The sequence below is a fragment of the Rana temporaria genome, chromosome 9, assembly GCF_905171775.1.
Source record: "Rana temporaria chromosome 9, aRanTem1.1, whole genome shotgun sequence".
NCBI classification, from domain to species: domain Eukaryota; kingdom Metazoa; phylum Chordata; class Amphibia; order Anura; family Ranidae; genus Rana; species Rana temporaria.
The window spans coordinates 119,652,544-119,670,774 of record NC_053497.1 but is presented as its reverse complement, the minus strand read 5'-3'; positions in this window follow the sequence as shown (position 1 = coordinate 119,670,774).

Here is an 18,231-nt window from a genome sequence, read left to right as displayed (position 1 = left end):
AAATATTGCAATAAGCCTATATTGATTGGTTTACGCAAAAATTATTGGGGCAGATCCACAAAAGGATTACGCCGGCGTAATTTTAAATTTCCAGCGTCGTATCTTTGTTTTGTATCCACAAAACAAGATACGACGGCATCTGGGATCGATCCGACAGGCGTAGGTCTTCGTACGCCGTCGGATCTTAGATGCAATTTTTCGGCGGCCGCTAGGTGGCATTTCTGTCGAAATCCGCATCAAATATGCAAATTAGCTATTTACGGTGATCCACGAACGTACGTCCGGCCGGCGCATTTTTTTACGTCGTTATCGTTCGGCTTTTTCCGGCGTATAGTTAAAGGTGCTGTTATGAGGCGTACTCAATGTTAAGTATGGCCGTCGTTCCCGTGTACAATTTTGCAATTTTTACGTTGTTTGCGTAAGTCGTTCGCGAATAGGGATTTGCGTAGAATGACGTCACCGTCGGAAGCATTCGCTTTTTCCTGGGTTAATTTCGAGCATGCGCACTGGGATACCCCCACGGACGTCGCATGCGCAGTTAAAAAAAAACGTCGTTTACGTCGGGTCACAACGTATTAACATAAAACACGCCCCCATTACATCCATTTGAATTCCGCGCCCTTACGCCGCCAGAGATACACTACGCCGCCGTAACTTACGGCGCAAATTCTTTGTGGATTCGAAAAAATAAATTAGTGGCGGCGGCGTAGTGTGTCTTAGATACGCTGCGCCCAGCGTATTAATGCGCCCAGGTACGTGGATCTACCCCATAGTGTCTACAAAATAGGGGATCGATTTATGGCTGTTTTTACTAGTAATGGTGGCGATCTGCAATTTTTAGCGGGACTGCGTCATTGCAGCAGACAGATCGGATACTTTAGACACTTTTTGGGACCAATGACATTTATACAGCGATCGGTGCTATAAAAATGCATGGATTACTGTATAAATGTCACTGGCAGGGAAGGGGTTAAAACCAGGGGCGATCAAAAGGTGAAATGTGTTCCCTGGGAGATGTTTCTAATAGTATGGGGGCTGGGCTGACTGGAAGAGGAGAGAGATCACTGTTCTTAATCACTAGGAACAGACGATCACTTTCAGCTCCCCTGTCAGATCGGGGATCCACCGTCTTTACACTGGCAGATCCCTGTTCTGCCTCTGTGTGGAGCGATTGAGGGTGGCCGGCGGAAATCGCACCCACCGGCCAGGTGCATGGGCTCCAGGGCCGCCGGCGCACACGCGCGCCTGCTATATCTATTACACTGAGCGACGTACAATGAGGGCGATTCGCATAATGGAGCCAACCTGCCGCAATACAACTGGTCTTTAAGTGGTTAAATATATGTCCATGTTGAGTACATATCGTAAATCTGTAATTTGGGCCCCTGAATAATGTCACTCTGACATTAAGGGCCCCCGGTTGAATATGTTTCTGTCTCACTGATTTGCCAAGTTCTTTTTTGAAATCTTCGATGTCTTTGCAACCTCAATAATGGCGCCAACCACACTCCATCCCTCCAGAAATAATTGCTTCTATTGTGTCGACAAATAATGATACTTAGCATTGTTTAATATTTGCTGTTATGGCCTTCTTGTCAATATTTTCAGTGCATTGTTTCAAGGGCAGCCTGTTTATGTGCACAATTGAAGTGTCACATTAGGGCAAATTTATTAGAATAGATATGAGCTCAGCTTTAATATACAGTACAAAACAGAGGCAATTGTTCTGATAGTTTCTTTGTTCTACATAAAAGATAATAATTCTTATTGTATTAACGTCACGCGCGCCTTCGCGTTTGACGAATATGGCAGATTTACGAGTTTGGTCCAGGGGGCTTTTTGTGTCTTTTTCTTCATTTTCCACCCTATTAAAGACATCAATTTCTTTCCAATAAAATCGGAACAGATCAGCCATTTGAATATTGACCACAAGCAACAGAAAAATAATGATATACTTATTTTTTAAAGGCACCTCCTGCCTTTTAATGACTGTAGGAATTGTCGTTCCTCCATTGATATGGTAATGAGCTAAAAAAAATGTTCTCAAGATAAAATGTTTACAGAACAGGGAAATAGGTTTATTTAATGCAAGATGTAGAGTATTTTCAGTGATGTAAGATTCTTTAAAGCGGAGCTCCAGGCTCCTTAAAAAAAAAAAAAAAATACTGTAGCTGCTGACTTTTAATATGAGGACACTTATCTGTCCACGAATCCAGAGGTGTCTTCATCCTAGCCCGCTGACAGCTGATGACTCGTAGTTTGTTAAGGACACAGCAGGCATCTTCCCGACCTGCTCCTTGGCAACTAGCTATATACAGTGAATGTAAAAAATCGCAAAACGCAAATCGCGGTATAATCAAAGCAAAAACACAGAATGCACCGCAAAAAGCACTGCAGAAACACTCAAAAGCAACATGAATAGATATGAATTGAGCCTTAGATCCCACTGGGGCACCCCATGCGTTAGCAGTAAAGCGTGGCTCGTTTTAGCGACGCTTTACCGTTCTTTAGCTGCGCCTTTCAGCTGCTAGCGGGGCACTTTTAACCCCTATGCATTGAGGTGAATAAACTTCTGACACTGACCAGCCCCCCCCCCCTGTTTTACTCACCTGAGCTTGTTCGTTCCCTCGCCGGAGACGCACTGTACCTCTCTGTCCAGGGTTCTCGGCTCTTGATTTGATAGATTGATAGCAGCGCAGCCATTGCCTCCTGCTGATGTCAATCAAATCCAATGATGCGGGCACCGGGGGGGGGGGGGTACGTGGGGCCGAGTTGGCATTCGGTCTATGGATGCAAATGCTGGACTTGGGAGCGCGCCTGCACGGTAACCCCCAGGGAGAGCGCTTCTCCTAGGGCAGGGATGGCGAACCTTGGCACCCCAGATGTTTTGGAACTACATTTCCCATGATGCTCCACTACACTGCAGAGTGCATGAGCATCATGGGAAATGTAGTTCCAAAACATCTGGGGTGCCAAGGTTCGCCATCACTGTCCTAGGGGGTTTACTGACGCGGGGAGGAGCCACGAGTGCCGTTAGGGGACCCCAGAAGACGGTGATCATGGCCACTCTGTGCAAAATGAACTACACAGTGGAGGTAAGTATGACAGGTTTGTTATTTAAAAAAAGAAAAAAAAAAAAAAAGGGTTTACAAACACATTAAGAATTAGAACTCTTTGTATTGCAATAGGCTGATAAAGAGTGATTTCAATAGGTCAAACCTGATTAGCAAACTTTAATTGGCCATACATGGATCAAAGTCATTGCAGAACCGGCTAAACTTCAATCTATCTAATGGCAGGTTGCACAGAAGGCGATCTACCAATTGACTTCTATACAACTGCCCTGTCGGATTTTTGCAGCAGGAAGTCTCCCTGCTGTCATGATACAATAGCTCAGAGGGGGGAATTCCCCCATCCACACACTTAATGTGGATCAAGTCTTTTTTTTTTTTCAATCATGTTGAAAACAGTGACTCATCTATGGCCAGCCTTAAAGTGATTGTAAAGTCGTGTTTTTTTAGTTTTTTTTTGTAAACAACAAACATGTTATACTTACCTGCTCTGTGTAGTGAATTTGCACAGAGCAGCCCCTATCCTCCTCTTCTCGGGTACCTCTTCGCTGCTTCTGGCCTGTTGAGTGCCCCCACAGCAAGCAGCTTGCTATGGGGGCACCCGAGCTGAGCTCTATGTGTCTTATGAACACATAGAGTGGGGTTCGGTAACAAGCACTCCAGTGCCCTTTAGCAAGTGGCTTGCTATTGAAAGCACTGGTCCAGGGGGGGGGGGGGGGGGCTAGGAGTGCTAGCAGATGACCCGAGAAGAAGAGAATCAGGGCCCAGGGGTGCTCTGTGCAAAACCATTGCACAGAGCAGGTAAGTATGTTTTTTGTTTTTGTTTTTGAATATGCCTTTAATATCACTATAAACTGACAATAAACAATATAATTACTAGTACTAAATGGCTTTGAAACCCCCCCAGAGTCAATGGCCATATACTAGTAGAAATAATAGAAAACCTTTATTTTAGGAACAAAATGTTCATTAATTTTCCAATCAATAATGGAGTTAAATGGATGTTCGTTTTTGACAGCAGAGAATATTTGAAGGAACAAGGAAATTTCTTCTTGAATTATCAAATTTCTAAAAGCGAATTTGGATTTAATTTGTTAAAGTCCATTCACTCCAAAATCAAATGTTTTTCAAGCACTTTTGAACGACATGCGTCATGTCATGGTATGCACTGGTGTATGGCCAGCTTTACAATGAATGAGCCTAATGCCGCGTACACACGATCGGATATTCCAACAACAAAACCGTGGATTTTTTTTTTCGACTGAATCTTGGCTCAAACTTGTGTTGCATACACACGGTCACACAAATGTTGTCGGAAATTCCGAACGTCAAGAACGCGGTCACATACAACACTACGAGAAACATGAAGTTCAATGATTCAGAGCATGCGTCTGTCTAATTGATTCTGAGCATGCATAGGATTTTTGTGCGTCAGAATTGCATACAGGCGGTCGGAATTTCCGACAAGAACGTTTGTTGTCGGAAAAATTGAGAACCAGCTCTTAAACATTTGTTGTCGAAAATTCCGACAGCAAATGTCCGATGGAGCATACACACGGTCGGAATATCCGACCAAAAGCTCACATTGAACGTTTGTTGTCGGAAATTCCGATCGTGTGTACGCGGCATTACAGTAATGGTTCATACATATACTGGACAGCAGTTGGCAATAGCATAGGTTTCCATATAAACTCTAAGGGCTCCACAAGTAGCGCACTTTCCATTTAAACAGTAAAAGTGTTCTTGGCGTTCTTTCAGTCTACTCTAGGGATCTGGGATCTGGTTTTGCAGGTGACACTCTGCCTTATAGCACAGTCTGCACCCTGTACCATGCTCTTCTATACCAGCACTTCCCTGCATTGTGTGGAGTTTACACAGCAGTGGATGACCCCTAGCCTGTCATTGTATCTACAGCCTGCAAGTTCCCCCACAGCTGTGCAAACATCAAATACCAGCATCATACTGTACATAGAACATCCTGCATACCTGCCTCTAACTCATGTGTGCAGACAATTCCTAGATGATTACACTTTACATCTGTGGATGAACCTGGGGCTGACACTTATGGGAAGGGGGGGGGGGGGGGTCAGCCACTTAACCTGTGCAGAGGAACACAGAGGGGGATAGGTTCCCATTTTGCCATAGATAATACCGCTACAATACCATGATTTGGATATGAAAAGTATTTCCTGTTTTTATTTAAAGTCTGTCTCTAGCCAAAAAAAGGAAAATTGGCCATACACTATACTAATAGATTTACCAAAAGTATGTCATTTGTGACAATTGTGTAGTGCAAGAGCTTATCTGATTGAATAAAAATTGATTGGACACAGTGGGGTGGATTTACTAAATGCAAATAGGCTGTGCACTTTCCACTCATATTCCCCAATTAATCCATTTAAATATCAAATTAGGTGGGTTACTGCATTACAAAGTTAATAGTAGATTGCGAAATCTGATTGTACAGGGTGGGCCAATTATATGGATACACCAAAAACAAAAGTTGGATTCAAAATGGCTGACTTCAAAATGGCCACCATGGTCACCACCCATCTTGAAAAGTTTCCCCCCTTACTAATACTAATGTGCCACAAACAGGAAGTTAATATCACCAACCATTCCCATTTTATTAAGGTGTATCCATATAAATGGCCCACCCGGGTGGATCCATATAAATGGCCCACCCTGTATAGTGAATGATTAGCTTATAGCCTAGTATATAGTTTTTTTTCGTTGAACGCAGCGGGCTGAATGAAAAAAAAACTGAAGAGCTCAGGAGGAGATCCTGTACTAACAGTCTGATGTTAGTGTAGCGATCACCCGACTGCAGGGCCGTTTGAAGGAATTTAGGGGCCCCAAGCAAAATGGGGGCCCCCAAGCACCCCCCCCGCATGCAAAGCCTACGTTAACGCTACACTAATTTTTTTTTTTATTCTTACCTCCCGTTCTTCCCTGTAGGCTGCCGCTGTAGCGTGGCCGAGGTCCTCTTCCCCAGTCCCCTATCAGATAGTGCCGGGTACCGCGCGTGGTACAGGAGATTCAGTTTCCTGTCTTCCCGGCCGGACTGAAAGGAAGCAAGCACTCAGTGTGCACTTCCTGTCAGTCCGGCCGGGAACAGGAAACTGAATCTCCTGTACCACGTGCGGTACCCGGTCAGACTGACAGGACTCCAGGTGGAAGGAAGAGGAGCTCGGCCACGCTACAGCATGGGAAGGGGAAGTTGGGGACAGCTCGGGGCCCCAAGCAATTGTTTGTTTTGCCTGTCCTGTAGCGACGGGCCTGGCTTCAGGTGGCACATGGGCCGAATGTCAGCTGGCATCGGTTGACAGAAAGTCTTCTGGCATGTTATGCAATGTTAATATTGATCATATAAACATCAAAATAGGAAATTTTTTGGGCATAAGCAAGAAATGTATTGAAGATGGGAGCATTAAGGGTAGTAATCAGAGGGAATGTGTGGTAGCCCGTAACAACCAAAGGAGGATGCCGTTTGGTTACTATGGGTTACCTTCACAGTTCTTTTCTCTGCCTCCCCAGATGAGACAGAAAATATCACATAGCAGATCTAATGTGAATTCCTCACCGTCTATATTATACACAGAATTTGGCCTGTGGCACTGCGGGCTGGAACCTGCTCTCTAGCTAAGCTGGTTAGGAGTTGATTACTGGTTGTTATATTTCCTCCTCTGCTCAATGATTACCATCTTCCAGAGCAGAGGCTGACAGTCCAACTCTCCAGCTGTGGGGGAACTCTAAATCCTGCTGGGAAATGTAGTACCACCAGCTAGAGATACTCACGTTTCTTTGTCCTATAGGTGTCAAAATTGTGTGTCCTTGGGTTGGATTTGTGGTCCACTAGGTTTAAACTGTATGAGACCCCTTGTCCTTCTAGAGATCATATAATGCTGAAACTTGCAGTAGTTGTTATTACTATAGTATGTTCAAAGAACTGTTGCTTGAAAGAAACTTGGAGGCTGCCATTTTTTAACTATCCTCCCGAAAATTCCAGTTGCCTGGCTCTCATGCTGAAATCATCAGTGACATTAAGTCACTGACCCAGTATACAAGTAAGCAAGTATACAAGTAATGATGGTTTTCCTCTGACAGAGAGCCAACATGACAGCTGGCAACCTGTATTTTCAGAAGGCCAGCAATGGCGGCCCCCATGTTCTGTCATGACAGGTGCACTTTACGTGCAAACGTGATGTAACAGTTTCTACAATATGGATTGAAACCCCTTTTATGAAACCGGCTTTAACCTTATCTCTATAAAAAAAAAGCTGGCCACATACAGTACATTACATTTGGACTGTTAAGTTTTTCTATAACTGTGTAGTGTGAAGGCCTGCAAACCCAGATATAACTTGAATAGATTTTTTTTTTCAGCTGGCCCTTTGTTGCTTGTAAATCGAAACAAGATCTTACAGAAATTGCACAGATTATGACATATGTGGCTATTTTTGGATTTAACAAGAACTATGTTGTACAGGGGTCTATCTAAAACATAACATTAGTCGATCAGATAGGCCCTCACACTACAAAACCAATTCCAAAAAAGTTATAAAATCTGCTCAAAAGCATACAATGATTTGGAAATCTGCCTCATACACACGATCAGAATTTCCGATGGAAAAAGTCCAACAGACTTTATCCATCGGAAATTTCGACCGTGTGTATGCCCCGTCGGATTATTTCCATTGGAAATTTAGAGGAATTCCGTCGGAGTTTAGATAGAGAACGTGTTCTCTTTTACTTCGATGGAATTCCGATGTGATTTTGGTCGGACAAAGGTCCGATCGTATGTACAGGGCTTTAAACCCATATTTTATTCAACATTCCTCTCCCAAAACTCCAGCAACTGGTCTCCTCAGACATTTACAGAGTGTTGGTAAAAGAGGGTTGCTACACCGTGGTAAACATGGCCCTGTTCCAACTTTTTGGAGAAGTGTTGCCACCATCAATTTCAAAACTATCTTTTTTTTCTCCTAAAATTTTACATTTTTTCAGTTTAAACATTTGATATGTTTTCTTTTTTCTATTGTGAATAAACAATGGGTTTATGAGATTTGCAAATCATTTCATTCTGTGTTTACGTGGATTCTTTGGAATTGGGGTTGTACATGGTCCATGCTAAACCTAGAGAAGATTGTAGGATCAGATTGCAGAATGCATGGTCAGTTGGTAATAATGTCCTTGCTGCTGCAGTTGGCAAATTGGCTGAGCATGAAAGGTGTTGTGGTCAAGGAACCCAACATCATAGGTGGGGAATAAACACAGAGGTTTCGACCCAAGAAAAGTAAATAGTAATGGTAAGCAGAAGGCATCAAGGACTTACCACCAAAGAGGCAATGGTGGGAGTTTCAGTGCATCATATGCCAGTCGCATTCTCAAAGTTTGATACCAGTTCACATATCATCTTCTTACCGCAGAAAACCTACGACAAGCACCAGTTTCTTTTTTCTTTTGGTGAGTGCTAAATTTAAGTGGGGTCGCCCTGATTCTCCTGTACTTGTCCTGCTGCATGTTGGAACCATTGATGGTCCTAATGTGTGGACTGCATTAAAAGTTATGATGTACTTCTGAATTGTTTAATAAAACATTTCTGAAGTTCCACTACAGAAGGAGCCTGGGTAAAGTCTCATCCACTCGCACTAGCCATCACATTATTATACTACACCTTACATGGTGTCACGTAGTCATAACTCCCAACTTTCTGAGATGGGAATGAGGGACACCCATTAGCAAATGTATGTAGGCATAGGACACATCCCATGTCACACCCCCCTTAAAGGAGAATTATACAAAAAAAAAGATTGGTTAAACCCACAAGTACTTTTTTACCACTACTATTCCTTTATACTGGCTTTTAAAATGTACAAATGTGGCAAATTAGAAATTGGATAAGTGCCGGTTCACACAGGGGCAACCCGACTTACAGTGTGACTTTGCAAGGCGATTTGGAGGTGACTTCAGCGCGACTTCAGCGTGACTTTGAGCAACTTACAACGTGACTTAAAGTTGCCCCCAGGACAGGCGACTTTGGCTGTGGCCAATCACAGAATAATCAGCTCTGTGGGAGGGAGGGGTTTGCCTGGGTAAACTATTTTATTTTCCTGTAAAGTTGCTTCAATTAAGATGGAGATCCGACTTTGGAGGCGACTTCTATTGAAATCTATGGGATAAAGTTGCCTAGAAGTCGCCTTGAAGTAGTACAGGAACCTTTTCTGAAGTCGGAGCAACTTCAGTAGTGTACATTAAGGGCCAGTTCACACCAGACGCAGTTCCGTGTGCATTTTTTCTGCACAAAATGCATGCACAGTGTTTTCCATGTATTCCAATGGCTCTAGTTCACACCATGCAGTCAGTTTCTGAGCAGTTTCTCCGCCAGAAACTGACTGCATGGTGTGAACTAGAGCCAACAAGAGCCATTGGAATACATGGAAAACACTGTGCATGCATTTTTTGCGCAGAACAAATGCACACAAAACTGTACGGAACTGCGTCTGGTGTGAACTGGCCCTAAGACAGCTCTTATTCACTTCAATGGAATTTCTTATGTCCAGCGACTTGGGGAAACTTGAGGTCTAACAAGTCGGATCCCAAGTCGCTGTAGTGTGAACCGGCACTAAAGGGTTCAGCACTGGGAAACACTTTTTGAAAGGTAAATAGTGCATTCTATATACAACTATATAGATCAGACCAAAATTAGGAGGAAAGAGGGATTTTGTTCCAAATGAGGGTCAGTCCCTCAAAATCAGAGACAGCTGGGAGCTATGCATAGTAACCTACGGAATCAACCCAGCACCAGGGAAAATGTGAACCCTCATACACACGACCGAGAAACTCGACGGGCAAAACACATCGTTTTGCTCGTCGAATTCCTTGTTAGGATGGCGAGGATCTCGGCGAGCCAAATTTCTCCATTGCCGTCGAGGAAAAAGAGAACATGCTCTCTTTTTGGCTCGACGAGATCCTCGACAGTTTCCTCGTCGAAAAGTGTACACACGACCGGTTTCCTCTGCAAAAAAAAAAAAACAGCAAGTTTCTTGCTGATTTTTGTCGAGAAACTCGGTCATGTGTACGAGGCCTTAGGCCCCGTACACACGGCCGAGGAACTCGACGTGCCAAACACATCGAGTTCCTCGGCCAGTTCAGCCCTGAAGCCGCCGAGGAGCTCGGCGGGCCGAGAGCTCCCAATAGAACAACGAGGAAATAGAGAACATGTTCTCTATTTCCTCGTCGAGCTCCTCGTCGGCTTCCTCGGCCGAAAGTGTACACACGGCCGGGTTTCTCGGCAGAATTCAGCCAGAAACTCGGTCGGAAGCTGAATTCTGCCGAGGAAACTGGTCGTGTGTACGGGGCCTGAGTTATTTAAACGTAGCCTAATGGTTGCAAGCAGCACTATGGGTTTTAGCATCAGGCCATGAAACAGAATCTTTTCAATTTTTAAAGAAATCTTCCTCTCCTACTTCCTTCCCGGTCTCATCAGGTCCGTAGGATTCCCGTCTTGCAGGGAAGTTGGGATTCTCATCTTACAAAAGGAAAGAGGTTTCTAGTCTGGCACAAATTTCCTCCTGCTCCCTCTTTGATTCCTTCATATTTTAATGGAGTCTTGAGGAGAATGAATGGGCCTTGCCAGAGAACAAACAGGGATAGAGAGGGATTCCAGCTGCCAAAAGGGCTGTAACTCTTTGATGCACTTAATGGATAATATTCAGGCCTTTAAGTAGCACTGTGAATGGATGTTTTGGTATTACATTGGAATCCAGGGGACCCAACACATTGTCAATGATTTCCACTGAGTCATTGTTTTACAAAGAACTTCAAACCCTTCTGTGGAATCTAGGAACAATGGCAATCTTTTCAGGCCAAGCTCAGTAAGGACCAGTGGCCGAAGTACTCCTCCCAAGATGCACCTCTCTCACAGTGATTGACCAGCAACACTTCATTTATAAACCAAGGGTAGGGCTGGATTAACTATCAGGAAAATAAGCACATGCTAAGGGCACCAAGAGAAGAGGGCCTCGCAAAGTTTTCACCCTAGCCTGTCCTTAAAGAATAAATACACTTTAAAACAAAGTGCAGATATCTTCTTTTGCCCCTTTGTCCTAAACTAACCAATTCCACCTTTCCCCGACACAAGGGGTACAGGGCCGGCGCAACCACCAGGCGGACCAAGCGGCCGCTTGGGGCGGGCAGGTCCGCAGCCTGGGATGGGGCGGAAAGATTACTTTTTTTTTTTTTTTTATTGTCCGGAGCAGAGGTGTATGTTGTGTGGGACTCGCAAGCGGCGGGCGCGCTGCACACAGCCGCAGAGTCCGGTCCGCGGCGGCGGACGAGGGACAAGACTTTACCATTCATAGTGGTGGTGGGCACGGCTCAGGCTGCCTGCATCCAATAGCAGGCTCCACCGCTGCGGCGCCGTCCTCCTAGCCTTTCCCCTAAAGAAGGCGACGGCAGCCCCAGAGCATGGCGGGAGTTGTAGTTCTCCAACAGAGCACAGGCACACAGACTTCACTTGGCCCTCTGGTGCCTGTGCTCTGCAGTGACTACAACTCCCAGATTGCACTGCATGGCACTCAGAGAGAGGGAGAACGTCACATGTTGCTTCTTCTGCAGCAAGTAGGGAACCAAGTCACCGAGGCGAGGAGCAGGTAAGTACATTTACTACACACACGCTGTGGGGGGACAGTGCTGTGTGTGTGTGGGGCAGTGCTGTGTGTGTGGGGGGCAGTGCTGTGTGTGTGTGGGGGGGGGGGGATGTGTGATGGGGAAATACTGTGTGGGGGGTATGTGATGGGGGGATATGTGAAAGGGGGCATTACTGTGTGGGGGGGATATGTGAAGGGGGGCAATACTGTGTGGGGGGATATGTGAAGGGGGGGCAATACTGTGTGGGGGGATATGTGAAGGGGGGGCAATACTGTGTGGGGGGATATGTGAAGGGGGGGCAATACTGTGTGGGGGGATATGTGAAGGGGGGGGGCAATACTGTGTGGGGGGATATGTGAAGGGGGGCATTACTGTGTGGGGGGATATGTGAAGGGGGGGGCAATACTGTGTGGGGGGATATGTGAAAGGGGGCATTACTGTGTGGGGGGATATGTGAAAGGGGGCATTACTGTGTGGGGGGATATGTGAAAGGGGGCATTACTGTGTGGGGGGATATGTGAAGGGGGGCAATACTGTGTGGGGGGATATGTGAAAGGGGGCATTACTGTGTGGGGGGATATGTGAAGGGGGGCAATACTGTGTGGGGGGATATGTGAAGGGGGGTAATTATTGAAAGAAACATTTTTGCAAGGGAGGTGGGTGGCTGTTGGGGGGGGGGGGCGCCAAAATGGAGCTTCGCTTGTTTAGGCAGAAATCCTTGCACCGGCCCTGAAGGGGTATACTTATTGAAATCCAACTGCCACAGCCTCAGTTTCTCTTTTATATCTTGCGCGGTAAGTAGAGTTGCCACCTCATCCCTTTAAACCCAAACACATATGAATTCCACAGGTTCTGAGGCTAATTTAATGCAGATAAGGCACCAAGTGAATTTAATTATCACCTTAATCAGCTACAGAACCTGTGTAATTAAAATGTATTCAGTTTTAAAGGGATGGAATATCCCAGAAGAGCATGCTCCAATTTGCTACGGCAGGGGAAAATATTCCTTCCCGATCCCCCGAGGGGCAATTGGATTTTCCCTAGATCAACTTTACCTATAGATGTTAGTATCCAGTTATATTATGTACATTTAGGAAAGAATCCAGGCCTTTTTTAAAGCAATCTGCTTAGCTTGCCAGAACCACCTCTGATTCTATTCCACATTTTCACAGCTCTTATGCCGCGTACACACAATCGGAATTTCCTACAAGAAAAGTTAGATGTGAGCTTTTGGTCGGAAATTCCGACACACAAAAATCTGTGTTCACCAAATGCAGCCTGTGTTCACCATGCAGGTTGTGTCCACCAAATGCAGCCTGTGTTCACCAAATGCAGCCTGTGTCCACCACATGCAGCCTGTGTCCACCACATGCACCCTGTGTCCACCAAATGCAGCCTGTGTCCACCACATGCAACCTGTGTCCACCACATGCAACCTGTGTCCACCAGATGCAGCCTGTGTTCACCACATGCAGCCTGTGTCCACCAAATGCAGCCTGTGTCCACCATGCAGCCTGTGTCAACTAAATGCAGCTTGTGACCACCATGCAGCCTGTGTTCACCAAATGCAGCCTGTGTCCACCAAATGCAGCCTGTGTTCACCATGCAGGTTGTGTCCACCAAATGCAGCCTGGGTTCACCAAATGCAGCCTGTGTCCACCACATGCAGTCTTTGTCCACCACATGCACCCTGTGTCCACCAAATGCAGCCTGTGTCCACCACATGCAACCTGTGTCCACCACATGCACCCTGTGTCCACCAAAGGCAGCCTGTGTCCACTACATGCAGCCTGTGTCCACCACATGCACCCTGTGTCCACCATTAAGCATATGTCCACCAAATGCAGCCTGTGTCTACCATGCAGCCTGTGTCCACCACATTCAGCCTGTGTCCACCACATGCAGCCTGTGTTCACCATGCAGCCTGTGATCACCAAATTCAGCCTGTGTTCATCATGCAGCCTGTGTCCACCAAATGCAGCCTGTGTCCACCATTCAGCCTGTGTCCACCATTCAGCCTGTGTCCACCATTCAGCCTGTGTCCACTATTCAGCCTGTGTACACCATGCAGCATACCTGTGCAGCGCAGGGAACACAGGATAACAGTTTTCATTTTATTTGCCGTGTTCCTGCCGCTCAAGGTCATATTCAGCCCTGCCCCCTGGCCGGGGAACTTTGATTGACAGATCACCCTTCACCAGGATTGGACGGGTGATCTGTCTATCAAAGTCCGGGACCAGGAGGCGGGGCTGGATCTGACAGCGAGCGGCAGGGAACATGGCAATTAAAAAAGGAAACTTATCGATGTGTTCCCCGCACTGCGCTCTAAACATCCGGGCGGCTCTCTCTCTCTCTTCCCCCTCCACAGTCACTGGGAGAAAGACCCCCATTTCACACAGGCTGCCGGCGGTGTTCGCCCCCCGGCTCCCAGGCAGCCCTTCCTCATCAGCCCTCAAAATCCGTTCGCAAAATGCAAGCAGACGAGTGGATTTTTTGAGGGCTGCCTTATATATTTGTACTTGTTGATCATATTCCCCCTTAATCACCTCTTCTCAAGAGGGAAAAGATTCAGTTCCTCTAATCCTTCCTCATAGATGAGCACCTACATGCCTCTTATCAGTTTGGTTGCCCTTCTCCGCACTTTCTCCAGTTCCCCGATATCCTTTTTGAGATCTGGTGCCCAAAACTGAATTGCATATTCCAGATGAGGTCTTACTAATGATTTGTACAGGAGTAAAATGATATCTCTCTCTCTCTCTGTGGAGTCCATACCTCTCTTAATACAAGAAAGGACTTTTGAAACTGCAGCTTGGCATTCCATGCTATTATTGAGCTTATGATCTACCAAAACCCCCCGATCCTTCTCCACCATGGATTCCCCCAGTTGTACTCCCCCTAGTATGTATGATGCATGCATATTCTTAGCCCCCAAGTGCACAATTTTACATTTATCAACATCAAACCTCATTTACCACTTAGTTGCCCAATTAGACAGTGCATTGAGGGTGGCTTGTAAATTGGAGACATCCTGTAAGGACGTTATTCCACTGAATAGCTTACTGTCATCTGCGAAGACAGAAATGTTACTTTTAATCCAAGATCCTATATCATTTATAAAGATATAAAAAAAGCAAGAGCCCCAACACTGAACCTTGGGGTACACCACTGATAACCTCTTAGACCATTCAGAGTAAGAACCATTAACCACTACTCTCTGAATTCTGTCTTTTAGCCAGTTTTCTATTCATTTACTAACTGATATTTCCAAGCCTGTAGACTTTACCTTACAAATGAGCCATGTGTGGGGAACAGTTGTAACCAGATATTGTGAGAGGGTAGGAATGTAGGCTGTAGTATGTGCACTGACGAGTGTAGGGCAAAATATCTCTTTCAGTAGCTGGTAGGGTGAGTCCAGGGCACCATGTTTTGTTATATGGGTTCAGGACCTGCCACTGCCACTGAGTCCACCCACAGCTTATATTGAGATGCCAGAAACATAACATATCACGTTGCCTCCCCGCTGCCCTTTAAAGCGGAACTAAACCCTCCTATCTTAAGCTGCCATCTTGGCCTCTGTTTAATCTTCAACTGCCATGGAACACATGTGATCAGTTATGACACCAGCCATTTGATAGTTTGACAGTTTGGTTGAGAGCACAGCCAATGTGATAGTTACATTATAGTCGGGAATGTAACTGTGTTTTGAAACTGTTAAATCAATGGGTTTAATTCCAATTTAAGTGAGCTTTTATGTAGGGAGGCTGCACAGCGATTGGCTCTCACAGAGGTCACGTTTTTTTGGGAGTCAGTTGGCCATGACCAAGAGCTATCTGAGACAGCTCGATCATTGTGCTGGGAACGCACACTAAGTATACTCTCAATACACAACCTCAGTGGACACATATGTGTGGCGGTTGGGCATTGCAGCTCACTTTTGCTGCCACTGCATATATATCTTGAGTGGTTGGATAGAGGTTAAACCACCTGACATTTTCTGTTAGTGAGATCCCTGTGCATGGTTCCCAGGTTTACACACCTACTGTGCTCAATATGAGGGGCTCCCACCATCCCTGCTGTATTACTTATTCATTTTATAAGATGGGAAATTTAACAGGAGGAGCTAGAACAAACCCAACACTTCCACGTGGATAAGAACAGAACCAGGAATTATACCAGGGAGATCTCATTGTTGGAGAGTATCCAAGGCACATAAGAAGCCAGGGGCTGACTCAGCCACTGGGCTCCACTTATAACAAAATAGAGCTTTCATGTGAAGTGATTCATTAAAACTCCTATATTACATTCAATTATGTTTGCAATAGCAGCCTTTTGCTACCAAGCAAAAGATGTGTTGCCAACAACATTTAGGCTACGTTAAGACTTGCGTCTAAACTGCTGTGTCTCTGAAAAGTGATCCTCGTTCGGATTGCTTTTCTGAGGGATTTGACAGGTGTTTTTTTGACTCATAAAACGCCACACCAATGTGCTGTGTCTCCATGAACTTGAATGGGTCATGTTCGTTGGTAGTACTGCCTGCTGATTGCAACAGGGGCGATAGTTTTTGCCGCAGGCATGAAGCAAAGCATCGGGACCACGGTATGTGAACACCCCCCCCACCCCCCCCCCCCCCCCATCTAATGCAGTTTTAGGAATGGCGGGGGGACTGGGTGTCTCTAGAAACATGACTAAACTGCATGTTTTTAGCGTCCCCAACCACAAGTGTAAATGAGCCTTTAGAAGCATTTTCTGTGGTCCCATCTCTAGATATTTTTTTTAAATGTTCCACATATTCTGTGGTGCATTGTGCATTGACTCTTACCATGGAAAATCAAAGGCACATCGCTATAAGAGCATACCAGAAAATGCTCTAAGACCCCTGGGATGGGGAAGGAGGAGGGCAGATCTCTTTAATAGTGGTTGTGTCAGCACCAAATAACACTGCAGGCATCTCACCTGCATGACACACCTGCCTGTTTTCTGTATTCATATCCTGGCCATGCCACCGAATAACCTGGCATGTTCAGCTGCCCTCAAGCATTTAATTCCACGATGAGGTGCCCGCTTCCACTCATTTCATTCCAGGTTTGCAATAAAAACACTCGCAGCTCTCGATTAATTATTGGTACATACTGACGTCGCCATAAAACAGCCACGCTAATCTCCTTCCACTCCATTGATTGTTTATTAAATTACTTATTGATCGTTAGCCAGCGGTAATGGGCCGACACGCTTCTTAATAGGTGTATTAAATAGGTAAATTAACCCCTGATGGAGAGGAAAAAACAGATGGAACTGGTTTATAAACATCAGTGCAAAAATTGACTTGTCCAATAATACAACAAGCAATGTGATCAGCAATGTGATCAGTCTATAGGGTTTTCTGGTTTCTGTATTTCAAGGAGTTACAGGTAAAATAGATATCAACAACAACCTATTTGATACATTTTTTGTTTTACGTCAAATTAAATCTAAATTTGATAACTAAAATGTAATTTATCCCTGGTTTATACTAGAATGAGGTACAGGAAACCCACGATCTGTGCACATTTCCTGCACCGTGTTCAAATCACACTGCCCTTGTGATCTGCAGCTGGTGTCAGTGCAATGTTAACAACACCCCAAAACACAGGTCACAGACGCAGTGCATTTGCCTGCACTGGATTGCATGGTACAGAACAACCATGCAATCTGGTTGCAGTGTGTTTCTAAGATTAGTGCATACATGACTTTGGCGCTAAACGGTGCAAATGGGCTCAAATTGCACTACACTGAATCGTATGTGAATGGCACAGGAATGCGGTACGTTTCATAGGTGATTCATAGTATGAACCATGGCATACTCCTTACCATGTTAATGTAATTTAAAAAAAAATATTCAACCTTTTTTAATCTGCTGATTTGTTAAAATGATACCCTGTCATGAAGGCCCTTGTCCAGGCCCTTTCTGTTATTAATGTCCACCCCCTGCACATATGTGTCCATTGCTGGCTCCCAGCAAACTGACGAGCTGTCACTAAAAGTACTCAGTTACAGCTTAAAGGGGTGTTCCAGTATTTTTTTATGTTTATTAAAAGTCAGCAGCTACAAAAAGTGTAGCTGCTGGCTTTTAATAAACATACACTCATCTGCTCCACGTTCCAGCGACGCGCCAGCCGGGGCTCCGCTCCTCTCCCCCCCTCTCCGGCCGGCGTCTTCATTCCAAGTGTGGGCACCCGGCCGTGACAGCTTTCGGCTTCACGGCCGGGCACCCACTGCGCATGCGCGAGCGTCACTGCGTATGCGCCATATGATTGGACATGTGGACGTGTCCCAGGCGATTGCCTACAGGGAAGGGCTGCCAAAAGGCGATCTGACTATTCGCCTTAGCAGCCTCTCGGCGGAAAGGGGGAAGTGGGACAGGAAGTCCCACTCTTCCTGAAGCCCCCACTCCCCCCCAAAAAAAAATTCATGCCAAATGTGGCATGTAAGGGGGCGAGGAGTGGATTAAGCGGAAGTTCCACTTTTGGCT